Source organism: Streptopelia decaocto (assembly GCF_964273445.1).
Source record: "Streptopelia decaocto genome assembly, chromosome: 6".
Lineage (NCBI taxonomy): Eukaryota > Metazoa > Chordata > Aves > Columbiformes > Columbidae > Streptopelia > Streptopelia decaocto.
This window is the reverse complement of record NC_138660.1, coordinates 46286817-46305279: the sequence shown is the minus strand read 5'-3', so window position 1 is coordinate 46305279 and position 18463 is coordinate 46286817. Positions and strand designations below refer to the sequence as shown.

Genomic DNA, 18463 nt, shown 5'->3' with positions numbered 1-18463 from the left:
GAAATTAATTAATTTTATATTGCCAGGTTTTCTTTTATGTAATACATGTGCAATGAGATTTAGAGGATCTTTTAATGCTTTGTAAAACTTTTCATATGGAATATAATGCAGTTTGTTCAATTTTGATTTTATGATCCACTTCTGTAAGGGGCTGTCCAAAGAACACAGATTGTGCCTATACCTTCTGAAGGGGATGAGTTAAATATAACCACATGCATGTCACTGGACTTACCTCACTCATGTTTGTAGTCCTAAAAGAGAGCATGTGGTAATTTTAATGTGGGTCATGAGAGTAAGGACTGGGAATGGCTTTCAAGAGCAACAAGAGAGAAACAACAGAGTAAAACAGAGCAAACGAAACCAAAGTGAAATTGATACTTAGCCCTGACAGAACTAAAAATAGCAGATGTTCTTTTTTCCTGCAGTTTATAGCGGGTATGGGTGCTTGGGTGCCAGCCTTGAATGACTCTCCACACTGGGGCCTGACTGTAATGAAAGGCAGCTTTTACCCTTTAAAAATATTTTATTAGCTCTTTCTAGGAGCGTCTACTCTCTTACCGCTCTCTTGTCTGAGTCAGCTAATATTGGGAGTGATTCTAGGTAATATCTGCCATGAAATGCCTGGATTTACCTGCTTCCAACTCAAATCAGGGGGATGACAAACCCCCTATTTCCAAACCATGGTCCTTTGGTGCAGGTGCTATTGCTAGTGAACGGTGAGAGAGGGCTTAGAGTGTGTGTTGTATAAAGGTACATAAGGTATAGGAGTAAAAGAAATTAACTTTACATAGCTATCTGCACCTGTATTGGAAAATTACAGAGTTCACAAAAAAATAAAAGTTTTATATCTCTAGAGTAAGTGATCTTACGGGAACCCTTACAGCCCTATGTTCACTTAAAGAAATAAGGCTGTATCTTGTTAACGGCTAAAACGAAATAAGACTGTATTTGTTAAACCAGGGGGTGTCTTAAAATGACTTTATTTCTGTTTTATGGAGCAGTTACGTTGCAAGGTTTTCTGTTTCTTTTTTATATTTTAATAAAGGAGATGGCTTAGAGCATCTCTCTTGGTGCTGACTGGGGTACTCCCGAAAGGTACCAAGGGGGTACTCGGTACCATTTCTATTTTGTGGAAGCTGGCAAAACAGCTGCTCCAGCTGTTGTGTGTTCTGTGTCTTGCAGAATCAATAGTTTGGGATAGGACAGACTTCTGCAATAAATCTCTGACTGCTTTCGAGTTTGCCCTACTCTTGACTTTCATTCAAAGGATATTTTCTGGAGGACTTTATTTTGTAAATGCATGTTGTGTTTTCAGCTGTCAAGAAAGTCACTGCATTATATTGTTTTAGTGGGAGCTTTGGATAAGACTGTATCCTGTCAAGTGGCATATGTGTTGGAACCAAAATGATATCAAAACCCCATTGGTATTTGGGAGATATCAGTATAATGAAAGATCACGTAGCATTGCCAGAATACAATTTCCTTGGGAAGAACAGGCGTTAGTTTCATTTTGTCTGTTTTGAAGAAACTTCATTCTTCTGTGTCTCTGTTCCCCAAAACAATCTCAGAAATGTAGCAGTTCAGGCACAAAAAAACGTATTTTTCTGTATTTTGCTACATTTTGTTGTAGTGAATTTTTTTTACTTCTGTGTTTAAGTATTTGTATACCGACTTTTTCATTAGATGAGTAACGTCTTTCAGAGTTGCTTCATGTAAATAATGAGTATTTGTAGTACAAGTTGTGTGGCTTACTAAGGTTTTTTGACCAGCTTAATTTGAGATTCTTACTTACATAGGCTTGTGTATACACTCTTCATTATTGTAAAGCAAGCCAATTTTGGCTTAATTTGATTTAGACATCAGTTTCAATGAAACCGGCGTGTCAGGGCGCAGACTGGCAGTTTGTGGCTTCAGAAGTTATTTTGGGTCAGTTGAGACATAGCGACTGTCAGCGTTGTCATCTCAGCTTGCAATAAGTGAAAAGCAATTTCTCAAGTGCTGGGAATCTTGCTGTAGCCATATTTAAGAAGTTACCCTGTCCTTTTTTTATCTGCTAAATTGCCAAATCTTGTACTGGAATTGTAAAGGGTTAAGTGCACATGTCCTGTTGACTGGTGGGCAGCTTTAAACAGTTACTACATAAACAAACTTGATAAACAGGTAAATTAGTAAGCTTTGTCTGTCGCTCGACTTTCTTGTATTACCCTAAACTTTGTTAGGGTGAAGCAAAATTACCTTGCGTATGCTGCTGGTCAAGAACACAAGTGCAGTTGCCATAGGTTGGTTGAGGCACAGGAACTTACCGTGTACCTGCTCCCTGGGTTAGGAATATCTCTATGAGGTTTGGATCCTTTAACCTGAATTATCTTTTTTTTTTCCAGAAGGTGCAGCATTGGCAGGTGAACAAGTTTTATGCCAGTTTCCTACAAACGATGAACAAATGTTGTTTAGAATAGGGAGAAAATCTGTCTCTGGTTATTTAGAAAGCACTTCCTTCTCCTTTTTGCTATCCACAATACGCAGCCTCTTAGGGTATCATTAAATATTCTTTAGTTTGATAATTGGTTTAATTCTATCGTATATTGTCTTAAAAATTATTCTGTCAATCTGCTGCAAATTTTGTTTGACAGTGGGTTACTCAAGTTGCCAGTAGATACTTATCTGCAATTAAGGGTATTTTTCCTAGTTTGTTTTTTTTTTTTTTTTTTCTATTTTGCTCTAAATATGTTTCTCTCTTTTCTGTTTTCTTTTTCCATGGGCTCTGTTATTATTCATAATTTGGAAGAGAGGTTGTGTTGCTTATTTCTGCACGCTAGCAACCCTTGACATCAAATGGCAGCTCTTTTGTTTCCCCTCCCACGACATTCTCTGACCCTGAGTGTCTGTTGAAGTGATCAACTGCATAGTAGTATTTTTGGATGTTTAAGCTGTCCTGTAGCTTTGCTGTAGAAATCTCATGGATGTGGAAGAGATCCTTTTCTCTTAAGGTGGTGTTTTAGGCTGTTGCAGGCTCAAGCAATTGAGGGTTGGTTCAAGTTAGTCTTATCTTTACATTGGTCTTAACTATGTAGTTTTCTTAAAACAAGGTTACAGTACAACATTGCATGGCAGGTGAGATCTAGTGGTAACTGGTAAGTGATTGCGTGTTTGATTCTCAAGTGCTTTGAGGGACAACTGACAATTTAAATGTCCGTGACCCACTTTGAAATCTGTTGGTGTTGCAGTCCCTGGGGACTCTAATGAAATAATTTGCACTCACCGCAGCACGCAGAGCGACTAATTATTGTTTCTGATAATACCAAAGTTGCTGTTGAGGTGTGTGGAAGTGCCTGTCTGGATGATGGTTCAGATGAAGTCAGGGATCTGAGTCTGGGACCGTCGGGCTCCTGGAGGCTGTTTTTCACAGGTGTATTCAAAGCTGAACATGGGGGCCACAATCTTTGTTTGAGGACCTCAAACTATCCGCCACACACACGGTAGCAATGGAATTTTGAGCAACATGTTTTGTCCACTTAAGACGGCAGTAAAACACTTGATAGGACTTGACATGCCCTCCTTTACTTGCCCCCCCTTTTTTTTGGTCCTTTAGTTTTGACTGGCTGCACATGAGTTGTGTAGGGGTCCAGGTTGATGCCGTTGAAAACAAAGTTGAAGAAAAATATAAAAATATATATTATAATTTTAAGGGAAGCATCAAAATCAATCTTTTTAATTGCAATCATGCAACTAAGACTGTAAAAGTTATTTCACATTTACCTATTGCCACTTATTAAGGTGCTGATAGAAGAAGTTTCCTTTTTAAGAGGACAATATATACAGTCATGAGGAAGCATTCAGGCCTGTTTATGTTAGCTGGAGGCTGCAGAGGAGCCCAGAGAACAGCTTCAGCCTTAACTACCTCATACTCAATTGTGCTAACATACTGGGGAGATGAGGCCAACAAGGACAAATACGGAGCTGATCTTCTGAGCCAGCTGCCTCCAAACTGCCCTGTTTGTCTTGTTAAATGTGTTTCATCTGTTCAGCTACCAGGGCAGAGTCCTATTTGCAAATACATCTTAGTTTATTAGGTTAATTTTTAGTGAATCTGCAGTCTGCATAATTTCTGTTTAAGAACGCCAGCTCCACTGGGAAATGCGGTGACTCGAGTGACAGTGACCATTTCTGCGCCTCCCAGTTCCCTGTGCAGCTCAGCTGGCTGATGCGCGGGGAGCGGGGCAGCCCCTGGCACACAGGGGGGACCCCTGGCTGCACCTCTGGCCAGCGGTGCCTGGCCCCTGCGTGTCACTGAACGGGGACAGTGCCAGGCGTCTGCCACTTCTCTGCTGCCTCTGGTTGCTCATTTCTGGTGCTCCAAAACTTCTGAAAATTTAGGTTGCTTATGGCTAAGAAAAGAAATCATGTTGTGATACACACCCGACCAAATAGCCGTGGGTTTTGTGTCCTGGGCATGTGAGTTTCCAACAGCATCAAAAATAAGCATGGTTTGTAAAAACTGTTGATCTGCTATTGGAGAAGGGAAGAACCTGCTGGTAGAAACAAGAAGAAACATGCAGTTGCTTTGTACGAAGTTCATCTTCGGAAGCTGGAAAAACCAAAAGGCTAGTGTGTGTGCGGGGCGGGCCTTGGCTTTTCAATGAAAGCCGAGGCTCTCTACAAATTTTTATTGGGCAGAGGTAGAACAGGAGGGGTGAGCAGGTTGTTGTTCTGGAAACTTGTGAAAATAAACTGGTTGTTGCATCCTTGTGTGAGTGACATTTTCCAAGAGGATATCTTTTCCTCTTCCTTGGAAGAGTTGCAGAGCAGAGAAAATGTAGTGTGTGCCTGTGTGCAGTTAGAGGGGGGAAAGCACAGAAATCACTTTTGTCTCATCATATAACCTTAATTTTAGTGATGTCAAATGCATTTGAGACAATCCTTATCGAAGATGATGACTTGTAACTAGTGATTGGTGGTTTTCCTTTTTGGTGAATTCTGTGCTTTTGATCTCCTAAACCAAGGAAAGGGTTTTTTACTTTGACCTATTCACGATGTGACTGTGTGTGCTGAGGTGCTGTGTGTGATCTAAGTATGTAGCAACAGATGGATGAAATTCGGAGTTGTTGAATTGTTCTTCCTTTTGCATGTCTCCGTGCTAGTTACCCCTGCAAGAGTTTACGAGGGCCCTAAAGGCAAGTACAATATCCAGAACCCCACTTGTTAGGATCACACATTTTGGAGTTCTGCTCTTAACTTTTGCTTTTTTGGTTGTTTTTGTATTTGTACCAAAGTCTTTGTTGTAAAGTCTTCTCTCCAAGCCAGTGTCTCATCTGTCCCATGCAGGAGTTGGCAGTAATGTGGTTTCTGGCACTGTGTCCCAAGTGGTTTACTCTGTTCCCCTTGCAAACTGCCTCCCTGTTAGTGCTGCAATCCTGGAAAGAGTCCTGTGATTTTTCACTGGCTGGGAATAAAGCTCGGTCCTCCTGGGGTAAACAGGCATGCCGTTGTTACTTAATAAGTTTGAAATCTGCAGTATGAAACCTGCCTTTTCATTACTGTGTTTCTGTGCTATCCTGTGAGCAGGGAGAGATTCCTTGCCCGTTACAGCTGTTGCTGAGACGAACGTGGAGTAACAGCACTAACAGGGTGCCCGGCTCAAGAAATTCAGGGCAAGTGACACCTGATTCTGTAACGACATTGGCATTGGCTGTTAGCTCTAGGGACACAGTCATTGCCTTGAAACTGTGACCTGAGCCCTTTTTGGGAAAGAAAAAGCTTGCAGACACATTTCAAAGACCAGGACAGCTGCTTTGTTTGTCTTTAAAAATCTGTATTTCTGCCTTCTTGCTTGGTCAGTGTTTAGAACCATTAAAAAAGTAAATGTGACATGGAGACTGAGATCCTGCAGCTAGAGTACCTTTATAATTACATATTCAGCCACAACCATACAAAAGAAAATGAGAGTCCCTTTTCCTTTATGTACCGTATTTCAGTTTTCCCTCAGGTTTAAATTGGCATTTTGGACTATGTTCACTGGAGCCACTGAAGAGCTTCTCAGAAAAGGAAGGAAACAGAGGGAGGGAAAGAAAGATAGATTTCCAAATGACAACCTTTTGAATAGTCCAAGTTCAATCCCTAAAACAAAAAGTGGAATCTTTTTTTTTTCTAAATAATGTGCTCTACAGTCTCACCTCTCATCTTGAGAAACATGAAAGAGCAAGTAAAAGAGATGACCCAAATCACAGAGTTCCTTTGAAAGAAGAAATTCAGCTGTTTTGAACACTTACAATCAAAGGAAGTGGTTTCCCTAATTACATGAACTATGTGAAAGCTCTCAGAATAGCTCTTCCACCCCAGGATTCCTTGCACTTTAGAAGTTTGCATAAAAGCTCACATGGAGAATCAGATGCAAAGTGTTTGATTCAAATTTTATTAGGCAGAAGTGAGCATACATTCGTATCTCTGGGTTTGACAGCTGGTTGGGTTTGGAACACAATCCTGAGTTTGATGGATTTCAGTCCTATACTTTAAAATCTTTTACTCTTCAGGTTCTCCGGTGGACACCCCTATCAAGAGAAAAGTGGAAATGAAAAAATGGAGAAGGGATAGAGGGGCCCCTTTGTGAGATTTTGGCTCATGATTCTTTACCCTGATTAGGCTGTTCATCACAGTGAAAATCCATCCCTCCCTGTACACAGCTTTTAAAAGAATGGGGAATTTTACTTCCTTTCATTTTAAAGAAGCTGTATATCTTAAAATATATATTCAGAAGAATTTGGATATGAATCCCACAACTTCAGTATTATTCTAGCACCACTGTTTACTTCAACCCATCAAAATTCTGAATTCAGTAGAGACTTTGAACAAAAAAGCAGTATTTTCAGCAGGCTATTACATGTTGTCCTTTGTTCTTGTATGTACACAATAATAAAGGTATGTTAGTGTAAACTAGATGGGATAGATGAAAAGATGCAGGATGCTTCTAAAGGCTTAAGATCTCTGTTCCTCAAGATTTCCTTTCCAAAAAGAGTGTTTTGCTTTTTTGGCGGTTTGGGAGTAAGGGGGGAAAGCAATGGAGAATTTGAAGCAATATCAAGATCATTTTCCAATGTAGGCACATGAAGTTAGATACATCATTGACCCAATTGAAATGCTCACTTTTCGCCACATTTTGGCAAAGTAGAGTATAATTTTATTTTTGCTTTGTAGTAAATGTCTATTTCTCAAACAGTTTATTAGCTACAAATGTAGTCAGATTTCTAGCAAGAGTTGTGAACATTCATCACAAAATTGCCTGTCCTGAAAGTGCTAAAGATAGGTATCTAATCTTTACCTAGCTAAAACTAATAATGATTCTTCCTTTTGAAACCATCTCTGAAACTAACAACAAGGTGTTGTCCCTGAGGATACAATATGGAATAATTAGTGGTTGAAATATTAACAAATAATATTTGTAGGGTTTGCAATAATATGCAAGACCATCACGCTTGCTCTGTACAACAGTAATTTCCAAATGTATATTCTCCACTCAGAGTCAACTACAGTAGTTACATCCAGATTTGATAAAGACAGAGATAATTGATGAAATCGGCCTTGAGGAGAAATCTCAAAGCCCTTCAAGCTATAGCAATTCAGCCTCAAGAAGGAAGTGAGGCAGAAGGGTTATGACTACCTTCCAGGTCTGTATGATCAGCCAAACCCTCTTTATAGTAACACTGAATATTAATAACAAGATGATGCTAACTCTGCTTGAAGAGAAGAAGAAATGTTTCTCTGGGCGCTTTTCCCTGCCAACACTGCGCCTTTCTTATAAGAGAGGTAGCCTTGCTAAGCTCCATTTCTGGTTTTTTTCTTTTTCTCCCCGCCCTGGCAGAAGGAAGGACTTCCCCTGAAGTCAGGGAATTATCACCTAGAAGTGATCACCCTGAGCAGGCCAGTGGTGCAGCAAGTAAAGTGCACAGTGCAGTAGCAGCACCTGTGGAAAGGGAGGAGAAATGTTGTGCAGCCATGCAGCACCCTGGCAGGTCTGCCTGCCTGTGCCCTCTGGAGAGGTGGGTCTCAGGCAGCAAAGCTTTGTGATCAGTATTGCTACAGGATGATTTTGCTTGGATGAAGGAGGGAATGCTTAAAGTCATCCCAACCTCACATGACCTGAAGGTGGCATGGAAAATTACATTTGCTTGGGTCCCATCCTTGATGGGGGGGATTTCTCCCTATCCATAAATTAGCATATGCCTCAGACAAGTTTTGCACTCCCTTGGCATTGTAAAGTGGGAAGCTGTGGTATATAGGATGCTGTTATTCTTCTGCACCAAAGGAGATGTTGCAGGTTTGAATGGTCTGTGCCACCGAAACAGCATGGAGCTCTTGGGACCTGGATCCAGCTTGTGAGCGCAGTGTATTGTAGTGGACTTTGCCAATCTAATCCTTGTACTTGGAGCATAAATCAAACAGTAACTCTGCAAGGACTGCAGGCATTCCTAGAATAGGAAGAGAGGCAAATTCTTTCTGCTGTGCTCAGATTCTGACTGGAATTGTCATTAGCTGCAGTACGATGCCTCTTCTTTGGCTTTTCAGGGACAGCCCGTGGGAGAGAGGTTTCGGTGGTACGCTGCACGATGTGACTCTGTCCTCAAGTTCCTGTGGGCTCATGTAATGCAGTGTTCCCGCTTCCTCTTTGCTGTTGCATTTATTGCAGGTCCTGGGGAAGCACAGCACAGGGCAGTGGAGGAAGTAGGGCAAGTCCCTTGTTGTGTAATCACAAATAATCTGCATCTTCTAACTGGCCTTTTAAATGTTCTTAATGCCTCATTGGGGTATGTGTGTGATGTTCCTCTCATACTTATTTCTGATGTGTCTGAATTTTTCTAATAAAATGATGAAAAAGAAAATTCAAATTAAGTCTGAAGGTGCAGATTGCTGGTGTTGAAGTAGAAACTCAGAAATGGAGAAATGCCAGAACTGAATGTGGTTGCAAGATGTGCTTTCCCTTTATGTGTTTACCCTAAAATATACTGTGGTTACACTGTGGAGTATTACTGCAGTACTGTTATTTTTGCATTCAACTGTCTTTTATTTACCACATTTCCTACATCTGTATTCTTTTAGAAATTTTCATCTGTTCACATGTGTGAGTTAGAGCAGTTCTCAGAAACATTTGTACATGTTGGAGAATGAGAATTAATGGCATGTGTGATGCTGTGATTTTTCCATATTTCCAGCCCTCTTTAGAGGAAATGCTCCTGGGTTACATGTTCTGCCAAAAAATTGCAAAGGAGCCAGAGCAGGTCTCAGGCTTCCCTCTCTCAGTTTGGTGCATCCACGGAGGACTCTCAGACACTTCAGCAGAATATTATCTGCTCTTGGCAACGCCTTTCTTTTATGCCATCTAGTCACGGCCAGAATTTATGTGCTGGAAGTTTTGTGTCTTTAACGTAGGTGGTCTCTAGGTAGAGAGCGATTCTCTGCATTTCTGCAGAGACAGGTCATTTTGGAGGGATAACTGAGGAGAAAGAGCCTTCGACAGAGCTCTGGCAGCCCATTTAGAAAGGAAAACCCCACATGGTTCCCCAGCAGGTTCTGTAAACATATAACAGGGAGGTAACACTGTGTGAAGTGCTGTTTTCATGAGAGTGGGTTCAGGCTGTCAGTTGAGGAACATTTTCTGGAATTACAACAATCACTGGGATTCCAATAAGAGAGATCCCCATCAAGCACTGTCCGTATCATTGGCTACAGTAGGTTGGGTTTATGTGCTCTAAGACAGACTTGAAGTGAGTGCTTATCAACAACGTGATGATTTTTTTCCTTGTTTAAATCAGAGCTTTCATGATCAAGTTTAAGAAGATGCTTTAGTGGAAAGATCGTAGCTGCTTTAGAGGAGTGGATCAGGATCCATAAGTGTAGCTGCTACTGTCTCAGTGTTCGTTGTTCGGCAAAAGCCACTGTATAAGGAGGTTAGACTTGTTCTTCTGAGTTACCTTATCCAGATCCCTTACTAATTCTCTGTAGACCTCAGAAAAATCACTGCTCTAGCTGGATATGTGTGGCCATGGCCCTTCTCCCGATACCATTTCCTTTACATTATTTTCTCTTCTGTTGCTCCTGAGCACTGCAGGAGAATCCTTGAGAGGGGATTGGTTTTGCCTATCACTGTCATACCAGAATGTCTTTCCAACAAGGTGCTCATGAAACTTACGTTGACTTTGATCTCAGAAATTATTTCCTTGGATGTTTTTCCATTTGTTACATCTGGAAATATTCAGGTGTTGCATGTTGGCCATGACGCCTGCTCACCTGTGGAGTGAGCAGGGAGTCAGAAAACTTCATGTTTTGTTATTCCTTTGTATTTTAGAGATGTCTGGATGTTGTTTCTGTACTCTATAGTCAGAGCAGGTTTGCGTTCATAATGACTGTAGATGGGAAAATTTCCCAACATTGAGAAGAGAAATGATGATTGCTGAAAATAAACCGCCCTATGGGAGCTCAGGTATTTCAAACCTGCTGTTCAGTCTGCTCATTATTGTTTCTGTTCAGTTGCTGGTATTGCTTTGCAGCTGGAGGCAGTTTCTTACACTAAATCTGCCTGAATTAAATATTTATCATATTGCAGGACATTATTCATTTCTAAACCCTTCTACCATTACAAATACATAGTTTGTGTGTTTTGGAGGCTTTTAGTAACTGTGAACAACCATAGTGAAATCCAAACTACTTCTCATTCTTGGCAGATCTCCTTGTGTCAGGTACCTTCATGTTAGATGCTGATACAGTCTGAAGCTGTATGCTGCAAAATGTAAAATTCCTGTTTGTACATAATTTGTTCATGATATTAGTGAACTTTACTTTGTGGATGTGGATTGGTGGTTTTGGTTTTTCTGTTTTTTGTCGGTCTGTTGGTTGTTTTTAGTGGTTTTTTTTTTTGGTAAATGGCAGTATAGTTGTAACTCAAAATGTTGTTTTCAAGCTTATTAAACCTCTGTAAGGATTTTTCTGCAGAAAGTGCCCTTGCTTAGCTTTATCCTAAATGCTGCAGCTTCTGTTAAGAGCCTCCTCTTTCACCGATAGCACGTTTTTAACCCCCATCACGAGGAGGACAGACACCATGATCCTGCGCTTGCTCAGTTACTGTTGGGTGGGCTCCGTCTGGTTATTGTACTCGGCTGATGTGGGTTGGTGTCAGATCGAGCCCGATAGCTTGATGTAATTCCCTTTTATTGCGTAAGGCAGGGATCCACGGCCACATCACAGGGACACATTTCCCTCCCTGTGGTTTTTGGAGGGACCAACCTGCTCTCCATGAGCTGAGCAAGCCTTTGCAGTGCTTTGATAGGCATCACTAGATAGCACTTCTGATACCATAGCCTTCAAAGTATCCTTAAAGCTGCCAAGTTATGTGCAAATGTTGCTATAAAAAATTATAGTAGAGTATAAAACTCAGTTTTCTTTTCAAATGGTCAATATCCAATATGTTTTACTACTAACTTACGCTACGGTGTTCCTTACCTCCACATATGCCCATACACGTTTGGTACTGCATGATACAGATGAAATATTTCAAAGTGAATTATGTAAGATGGAGTGAACTTGTAACAGCACATAATAAATTTATGTCCATATTCCTTCAGCGTGGTACGTTATGACAGTTTAACAGAATTGAGGTATATTGGTAATGTGCTTTTTTTTTTCTTCAAGAGTACAACCTAAAAGTCAATACAAGGTATTTAAAAGTTATGTTTCTACCACGCTATTTCAAAAAATGAGAATTGTGTGGTGATACAAAACAGCGGACTTAAAATAATGATGACCACATATGTTATTGCTATTATATAGCAATGAGAATTTATTAGTTTCCTTTATATTTCTAGTTTTAATCTCTAGGACTTGTAACAGTGTAGGATGTAATTTTGCATGTGAATTTGATGCTTTGAAACATTTGCTCAAAATGCTTTTACATACATGTTTTGCACATGATTTTAGGTGTACTTATGAGAATTTAGTTGTCTTATTTACCCAAGTACTGATGGTGTCAATCTGAGAATGTAATTTAACCCTTCTTTCCTGTGTTGTTTGTGAAACAGTATCCTTATAACATTGAATAGATGGCTATCTTCTAAGACATAACGAATGCTGACAGAGTTTTAACTTGTTACTGGGCTATAGAAAACAGCTTTTATTTGGGAGAATTTAGCTCTAAATGAGTACTAAAAAAGAACCCTAAGCTCATACAGCTTTAAGTGATATGCAGCCATAGTTTTAAGAACTATGGTTGCCTTTTGAAAGAGGTGGTGACACATTTGTGCTGGGATGGTGCCCACAGCACTCAGCAAAGCACATGATAACTCTACTTATTTGCAGTTAAAAGATCTCACTGAGGATTTTTTGGCTTTGCTCTGTCCATGTGGTTTTCCTCTTATGTTAATATCAAAAGCAGTTTAATAACAAACATTTACTGAACTGGCTAATCCGTGTGCTTTGCTTGTTGTTAGCTTTCTTCTTGGGGACCCCAAAGCACAAAACCTTTGTTATTTTGTTTTTTTTACAAAACTTCCTGAGAACAGACAGAACAGTAGGCAAAGTCCTAAGTTTTTATTTTGTATCCACTTGATTTTCTTTGTAATGTTCAAAACTGTAATAATTGTATAACGTGCCTGCTGCATAATTCTTATTAGTAGTTTTATATTACTAAAACTCTTTAAGTATCCCTTTAATGAATATTGAGAGGATAATTTGTTAGTGATGGTAGCATGGTAGTTGTCTATGACTACAGTATGATAATAATTCAGAAAGAGCCAAATTACATAAACTGTTTCTATATCCTGCTCATTAAGAATCTTCTTCAGTTTAACTTTCAAAAGGATAGAAACAATGAAGTAGTTAAAATTATCTGTGGTGGGTAATTTCTGGCTTCTATCAAAACCTTAACATGATTTAAAAAGAATAATCATGAGACTGTGTAATATTTATGTTAAAGCATGTAAAACATTAATATATTATGGAAAAAGTTGTGGGTTTTTTTTGGCTTGATCGTTTGTCAGCATTACATAAAAAATCATAAGCCTGTAGTGTTCTAAGAGGGGTATTTTACTAGTGTTTTGTAGCTGAACTGTAGATGCTGATTGTCTTAGTATTGTGTCTGTAAAGTGATGTTTTGGGGTTGTTCACCTAAAGAAACCATTGGATTGTAAGAGACATGAACCCCTATTAGGATTCACAGGAAAGCATTCCTGAGGCACTGGCAGTGGACACAGAATGAATGTAGTTTTGAGCAGGCATCTGGAAGTAAAGGTTAGGAATTTATTCATGTTAGCATTCAATGTCGGTTTTGTATGTGATTGTCAGTAAAAAAAAACAATTTTATAAAACATTAGCTGGCCTCTTCCAGCTGCCCTTACATTAGACTGTAAAACTCCATGAGAGCAGCTAAGTTGCAACTCTCCTGAGAACACAACAAAGGTCAAACTATTAAAAATGCTACAAGACTTAGGAAAAAATATCTTAAGTATGCCTTAAGTATGTCTAAGTATCTCCTTAATAAACATGGCAAACATTTATTTGGGAAAAGTAATAATCAAACTATCACACAATGTAATAGTAAATATTAGAAGGCAGTTAAGGAAGTTGTGTTAATCAGATTCCTTAAGTAACCACTTCTAACCCTGTAATTTTGCATGGGGCGAAGGCACCTCTTGCTGTGCAATTAACCGATTTATTAACAGGAGAGCCGGCGGGCTGCTGGCTGAGCGATGGCCTCGCAGGGGGCTGCAGCTCTTTCCCGTGTTAATCCTAAACCAGCGTGCCCAGGCCACGGCGGCCGGCCGGCCGTACTTTGTCCTCTCCAGCCAGCGGCTCCAAAGGCACCTGGATGAAATGGTGATTCAAAAAAAGTCTTTTGATACTGAGAAAACACTGTGGACAGATGTTCTTTTGCAGATCCAGCTGTGGTGCTGGAATAAGCTGTTAGCCCAAACCCTTCATCACTTCTCTTGAATGGAAGTGTGAGTGTAACAGCTTTCTAACATATTTCCAAGGAGGACCAGAGTAACTCAAATGTGCTGAGTCGCTTTTCTTTGCTAACTTTAGCTGCCTTGGGATAGGGAGCTCTAACAAGAGCAGCTGCGGTTGGTATGAGTAGCTGGCAGGCAACAACACAGCTGTACACAAAGTGCCTCCGTCCACATCCTCGCTGCCTTTGTGGCTGCAATTAAAGATGTGACGCTATGGCCTCGGCTGCGTTCCCGAGTGATGCCAGCTCAGCATCAGGTGGCCATTGCCCACATCTGCAGTCAGCACTGACCTTGAAGATCTCCTCAGAGCTGAGCTGTGCTTGCTGTCGCGGCCCTGGACAGACCAGAAACAAGTCAGGACTTGTGTCATCCCAGTGGGTTGCGGCTTGTGCTGCTCAGGACGAGACCATGCTGTCCAGGTATTCGTCCCCTCATTGACTGCTGGCTGCACTCAAAACCTATGTTGGTAGTTCCTGTTCAATTGCTGAACATAGACGAGGCCTGGAGGAGGATGCTGTTTTTACCTGCTGAAAATACTGAGGATATGAGTATTCGTGCATAGCTGTTTGTACTATAAGGTTCAGAGCAGCACTGGCAGGTCTAGAGGCTGCTGAAGGCTGATGTCAGTCATAGATGATATAATTGACATTTTCACATATGTCAAAAAGCAGAGATTAAACAAGCATAAACATATCACAGCCATTAGGCACTGTGATCTAGCCCATGGTTCATAAGACACAATTAGTTTTTACACTGAGGAACTACCTGTATTCCTAAGTCTTATACTGTATTTGTCTTATGAATTCGGTTAGATTTACTGTAATGCTATGGGAGCCAGTGAGAATTAAATTAACATGCTTTAGTGTAATTTGCTCTGACCTTAGATTTCCTGAGAGTGGTTTAATTATGTGGATTAGGTTTGTTTAGATTTCTGAATCCCTTTGCCTTCAAGAAATGGCATCTAGTCTGTAATTCCCTTCAGCAGGACTCGAGAGAGGTACAGAATTTCACCCATACCTGTGGCATAAATACAGGGTGAATGGTTTTAGCGTGGTTTGATGATCAGTACTAGGCTGTGACTAAGCTTGTCATGGGACTAAGCATAATTTTTAACTCCACTGCAGTCACCTTGTGTGTCTGACTATGTCTCTGTGTTATGTTCAAGGAATTTGTATTTACGTGTTCGGGTTGTACTTTTCTTTCAGCTGAGCTCCTTCCAGTTCTGTTTCAATCTGACATGTAAAAAAAATAAAATCTGTCTTTCACACAAAAAAGTAATATAATGAAATAACTGAAGACTTGTTGTTTGTCATCACCATGGCTTTAGGAAGGAAATTGGTGCTCATTTAAGTTGCATAAGGTAGATAACAGCTGTACCGAGGGAAGTGAGTGTGTCATGCCCAAGCCAGAGAGGGTTGGCTTCTTCAGTGGCCTTTAGACAGACAGATGCATGACAGGATTTTCTTCCAAGCATTTAACCATTTTGCATTTAAGTACGAGTTTGATGCTTAAAGGCGATTCTAAATATTCTTGTAAGTGCCTAAGAGATCTTTGAAATACCAGTCTTTAAGCACTGCTTTGTAATTTGCCATCTGAAAGTTGGTCTTTCATTGAAATATGGCACCTTCTTGTCAAAAAAAAAAAGTACAAAAGCTTCAAAGATTGAAATGTGGATTGACTTGCATCTGGTTCTCACTGTAAGGAATAAGTGTCTTTAAATTGGCTAATAGAGTTCACAGCTGATCTACAGCAACTGAAAAGAACAAAACATGAAAGGAGTAGTCTGGAATCACTAGTTCTAACAACAGTAGAATGATTAAAAGTGTTTAGAAAGGATTTCTTTCAGAGGTAATGGTCCTTAGGAAAAGCTGGCAATTTTTTCCCCCCAGTTATTAATTCGGGATGTCTGTGGGCAATTAGTAGGTGCCTTTCCTTATTCTTAGATGGAAGCTTGCTTTAGTGTCTGTTGAATCCCAGCTTAGAGTATTAACATCAGTGTGAGGATGGTATTAGCCATGGTCAACACAGCATTTCTTCATATTCCTGGAGTGTGATCTTAGTGTGCTATATACTGTAAATAAGATAATCTTAGAAAAGAATGGTTTTTGACCCTGCAAACAGAAAAAGCTGTGTGTCATTATGCCTGCGGCAGTGAAGGACTCTTGGCCCAGTGCTCCTATCTTGCTTGTTGCCCATTTCATGGTAGTGCTGTGTGGTTGGAGGCCTGGGCTGTGCTGGTGGTGTGGCCGCAGCGCAGCCTCCCCTGTTGTCCACTGGTTCTGCACATTGCTGCAGTGGAATAGGGAGGTGCTGTGGCACTTGGATGTGTTCATCATGTGGCATTTTTAGTAATTCTCTAAGAAGATTCATCTAGTAGTACTTCTGTAGCCATGGCCTAAGTATATTATGCCATGGGAAAATTTAATGTGAGACCAGCCAATTTAGTTCTGTTGAGGTCCATGGGTTGTAAACACCAGCAGGCAGTGCGCACAGTGCTTTGAAGATGTGGGGTTTTAAGCACTGTACAGAAGATAGTTTTACTCTGCTCCTCCTGACCAAGGTGTCCAAGACAAGACAGTCTAGATAGTTTGTCTGTGTTTGTGGTCTGGAATTCCTATCTCATTTCTAACAATATTCAGGTAGGCAGTCGAGGAGTATTAGGTCTCCCGGTTATCTGGCAATAATGCTGATAGGAATTAGAGGACATTCCCCCATTTAATATTTCATAAAGAAGATAAAAACACAATACAGAACTTTTTGAAGTGGAGGGGTCTTGGGTTTTCTAGCCCATGCAGGTGGAAGGTTGGAGGGTGCAGCAGGTGAAATGGGCAGGGGAGGCTGCTGGGGCTGCAGCTGCAGGGCAGAGCTCCTTCTGCTGACAGATCCCTTGCTGATCTGACGGATCCCTCCTCAGATCATTTGACTGGCTGTAGGAACATTGCTGTTTACCTGCAGGTGAGTCTTCCCATATTTGCTTAAAAAATGTTGCGGAATCGTAGGTGAGTCGGTCTGCAGTACAATATGCTGAAAACAGCATACATTTAAAAAATTAATTTTCTGGTATTGTGAAAAAAGATGACTGTCCTCATGGTAACGCTGTTTCCCTTGCTGAGCAGGCTGAGCAGCATGAAGACCTAGTGCAACCCAAGTTCAAAGTTATAGGTAAAGATTTAATTGAAGATGTGTAAATGTTGGTGCATTAGCTAAAGATAAAGGTCTTAATTCAAAACTGTGTTGAAGTTACTCGGAAAATGTTTTAAACAACAACAGCAAAAAATTGAGTCATCTGACGCCTTTATCTGTAATCATGCAGTTACGCACATGTCATGGTGTCAGCTATAAAACATACTGTTTTGCTCTGTCTGTTCATTTATTACAGTAGCACTAGCTGATGTACCATGGTTTTCTGCATCACAGCTGCTACAGTCTTTCTGTTTTCAGTGAATCTACAAAGCCACAAAATAATTTCATTGGCAACTATCTAAGCAAATGTGGGAAGGCCCACCTGCAGGTAAACAGCAATGCTCCTACAGCCAGTCAAGGGGTCTAAGAAGGGATCTGTCAGATCAGGTACTTTTGATAAGTTCAGAGGAATTAACTGTGATTTTGCTCTTGATAGGTGCTCTTGACTGGTACAGAGTTAACGCAATCTCAAAATCTTAAAGTAGAGAAAAATATATAATAGTATATATCTGTATTTGCATAATATGTAATTTTGTGTAAAAACGTGTCTAAAATTTCTTGAGTATTTATTTCAGTCCACTACAGAGGCAACACTGTTGAGAGACCTTGAAGGGAGACTTCTGACCTTATTTTCTGTCAAAAACCACAGGAACGATATGTCTTAATTTCTGTGTATACGTTCTCATTTTCTTGCAGTCTCTTTCTCAAACCAAGAAGCATCGTTCAAGTGGAATTTGAAGGTTTTGTATACTTACCCAGAATTTCCAAACATCTGCAGCCTGCTCTGCAGCTGTACTGGAGCTGGTTTATTTGGCAATCTCAAGCAATCTTGCTGCGCGTATTCAGTCAGACTCTGCGGCGCATGCCTGGAAACTCCATGTTTCCAGTAAACATTGGATGAAGCTGTGTGTGCACGATATGCTCCAACAGCCTGAAGTGCTGGACTCGCTGAACCCATAGTACTTTGTGCATAAACACAAATTCTGGACAGGACTGCTGCAACTCTGCCAAACATCCCAGAGCTTTCTTTGAACAAAGTTTTCCAAGGACTTCAGTTTTTCCAAACACTTAGCTTCTACATCTATGCCTTGGCCATGAAAGAACAGTCTGATTTTTTTTCTTCCTTTTTTCCCCCCAAACATACCAAGCATCAATGTGCCAAAATCCTTCATGAGGTTTTCAAATGTGAAGCATTTGTGGACAGTCTTTCCTAGATACCTGTGTGTTTATGTTATATATATCTGTGTATACCCGCTTGGGTATAAAATAAACTACTGTAGTAGATGCCCCATTCT

At 40.4% G+C, this 18463-nt stretch overlaps 1 protein-coding gene across 6 annotated transcripts in view; it reads left to right on the top strand.

Moving 5' to 3' along the window:
• MAP3K20 (mitogen-activated protein kinase kinase kinase 20) overlaps positions 1-18463 on the top strand; it is an 89618-nt gene that overhangs the window by 10866 nt on the left and 60289 nt on the right. The gene's annotated exons all lie outside the window — the stretch shown is intronic.